Genomic DNA, 3,269 nt, shown 5'->3' with positions numbered 1-3,269 from the left:
GTCAGGCACTCTTAGAAATGAACAGATGTTCTGTTGCTCAACTTAATTTTGTTCAGTAAATACTGGATTGTATGCATTTTTTGGGTATTTACATAAAACAAATAGTACTAGTATCTAAAACTTCCAGGGAAAAATACATTTTGCCAAACATATGTTCTTGCTTTTCCATCCTTTTAGGTTGTTTCTGCAGGTTTGAATGGCATTTTAGACCTTGGTACACTATATATTGACTTACCTTAGCTTGGTAGTGGAAGCACATGAAGGTGGATTCCTCCTTTCCCCAGAAGCAATATCATCCATGAATGTTGCTTGGAGCCAAGCCCATGACATCAGAAATCATAAGAAGAAATAGGCAATCTTTTCAATTTGAAGCATGTTAAGCAATATGCCTAAAAAATCCTCTTTGCCTATTTCTTCCTATACTTTATCTTTTTATGTATACACATAAATGCATACATTTATGCATGTATGTACATACATTAGTGCACATGAAGCAAAACAAACAATATACACCTAAAAAAAAAGGATGAGGATCCTTCCTCAGCAAATTGGCCAGCACATTTTTTAACTGATAGAACACAGTTCACGCGTACAAAGTGGTTACGCCTCGGCGCACAACAATGCACATTACACTCCTAAGGTTTGGCGCACAACTATGCACATCAAACAACAGAGTTTTTTTAAGCCAATTGTGTGTTTTTTAGCCAGTCAAACAAATCATAGAAGGGAACTGCTTAAAAACAAGCATAATTGAATTTTTAAATTGTAGGTCCTGGGGGATTGTAAAGGAGATCACATAAAATCAAACCCCCTAAAAACAAACTACAATTTTTTTCAAAAAACTTTATTCATAATAATCCTATTTAAAATGTCACATTAAAATGTAGAGACCACAAAGACACCACTAAATTTGCATGACAAGATAAAAAAAAAAAAAACACATGTAAACCCACATTTCCAGGTGAAGCCAAATCCTTATGCGCACAGGTGTTAAAATATAACATTCAATTGGGTGTGCACAGTCCATGAAATTTGGCTGTTTGACATTCCATAATCATTTATTGGTCCGATCCTTTAGATTTGTACACCAGTAAACAGCTATTAAGGAAAATCCCGGTAAAAGTAGAAAAGTTACCCTAAAGACACACATAAAATAAAGTATTTTAATATTAAAGCCTTGTCTTATTTTATTTTTTTACACATGGTTTAACCCTATCAGGAAATGAATAAGGGGTCACCTGATGTCCATGAGTTCAAGACTACAGGCTGTCATTGCCAGCAAAGGGTTTTCTACCAAGTATTAGAAATTAACATTTTATTTTCAGCTTTTTAATTTGTCCAATTACTTTTGAGCCCCTGAAATGAAGTGATTGTGTTAAAAAAAAAAAGGCTAAAAGGTTCACTTTAAAATCAATCTCCATACATCTCTAATATTTATCTCTTAACTGGATGTATACAGAATCTGTTTTTGTTTTAGCTGAGCAACCATTCTTGTGGTGACTTGCTTCCTTTTATCACTTCCTGATCACATAGGTTTTACCCTCTGATACTGCAACGCTCCAAAATCCCACCTAAGATATCACACATGATGAGCTCTTTTAAAACACTGTGGATATCTGTTTTCTGTCTGTGCTTGACAGGTAAGTGTTGAGCTTCTGTTCAAATATTATAAGCAGTCTTTTTTTTTATGTGGCAATTTTTCACATAAGGAGTGGCACTTTTTATTTTCTTATCTCATACTATTGAAGGAACTACCAATGTCCGCATATGTTATATAGAGCCTGCTGAACTCCGGCCCTTGACAATACTTCCATCTATCCAGGGTTACTCAACATGTACTCAAAATAGACTTTTACTGCTGTCTAAATCTCTCTAATTATTGTTGTCAGAGATTAAGAGAAAATCTTCCTAAAAAGGCACTAGTATGGGTAAGCCATTTCAATATTAAGGGATTCCCCTTAAATATTGGGTTCTGTTATGCACACAAAGGCACTGGGGGTGCATCAGATCAAACAAAGCATTATTTGTAATAATCTAGGTATCCTCTTATCCCTGACAATCAAAGAAATAAAGCAAAGATGACTTGTGGGTGGCTCTCTAGAGGCTACTCTCCCATGGTACATTGTATTTCGGTTTAATAAAATGATTTTAGTCTTTGTGTTTTTTACCCCAATGACTTATCATACCCTTAGAGCAAAGGTTTTATATAATACTAAGGAAATCGGGCATCTTCCTCAACCCACTTCCTAAACACAAATATTATTGTAGGCTGAAACTTATCTTTCAAACTTACTTTAAATTTAATCCTAAACATACTTTCAAACCTTAACCTAACCCATGAGTCTACCCTTTACTATACTGGCTACTAGCTCAAATGAGTAGTACAAAATAATAATATGCAAAACTTCATATATATTGACTAAAAAAAATTTTTTTTATTTCTGCCTGTAATAATTCAACTAGTACACAATGCAAGTGAAACAAACAAGGTTGTTAGTCAATATGGAGATTCTGCTACTTTTTGGTTAACCAGTATTGTTCTTTGGGTCAACTTCCTGCTCAATAAACATTTGATGACGAGTTAATGATGCTGATCCATTATGCACTGATTAGACTGAAGGAAAAGAGGCTAAAGTACCCTGTATTATTATTAGATTTGCCACATCCCATTCACATAAAAGTGAGTTGTAGTGACAATCATACCGGTAGCAAAAGAGAACGACAGAAAGTAGGGGTGTTTTAATTGGCAATACACCTTATGGTAATGTTCCAAATTTACAAATAACAATGACAAATCATATATTAATACATACTGCAAGTTCCAGGGTTAGGAGTAGATCACTCGTTTATACAACCAGGGTGTTTCTGGCCTTTAACTATACATAAATTCCCCAATCATACGTTAAGAAATAAGCTACGCTAGTGGAAATAACAATGACAGAAAGAAGAATACTAGACACCTCTTAGCCCGACGAGTTGCGCCTATTGGCTTCTTCAGGGGTATTGCTGAGGACGCCTAGGTTTTTTACACTGACACTTGGAGTATGTTAGATTTCCAGCAGGTAAGAGATTTTTAGGACAGGTGGTGCTTTATTCAAGTAGTTCTTGATAGATGTAGTGTTTCCAACAAAAAAGGGAATCAAGGTAGGTGGTGCCTGTCAAAAATGTCAGCAGGTTGAGGTAATGCAGAGCAGAGCTGCCAGAAAATTTGTAAATTTAGAACATTAACATAAAGTGAATTGCAAATTTAAAACATGGTTTTAGCCCCT

The 3,269-nt window shown here is 35.1% G+C and overlaps 1 long non-coding RNA gene across 1 annotated transcript in view; it reads left to right on the top strand.

The window, feature by feature from the left end:
* The first annotated feature begins 1,522 nt into the window (after window positions 1-1,522).
* LOC140323347 (uncharacterized) overlaps window positions 1,523-3,269 on the top strand; it is an 8,932-nt gene continuing 7,185 nt past the window's right edge. The window contains exon 1 of the long non-coding RNA XR_011919354.1: window positions 1,523-1,640. This is a non-coding gene — a long non-coding RNA (uncharacterized lncRNA). The remainder of the gene's footprint in view (window positions 1,641-3,269) is intronic.

The sequence above is a fragment of the Pyxicephalus adspersus genome, chromosome 2, assembly GCF_032062135.1.
Source record: "Pyxicephalus adspersus chromosome 2, UCB_Pads_2.0, whole genome shotgun sequence".
Taxonomy (NCBI): Eukaryota; Metazoa; Chordata; class Amphibia; order Anura; family Pyxicephalidae; genus Pyxicephalus; species Pyxicephalus adspersus.
The sequence above is the reverse complement of the archived record's forward strand: the minus strand, read 5'-3'. Positions and strand labels throughout refer to the sequence as shown.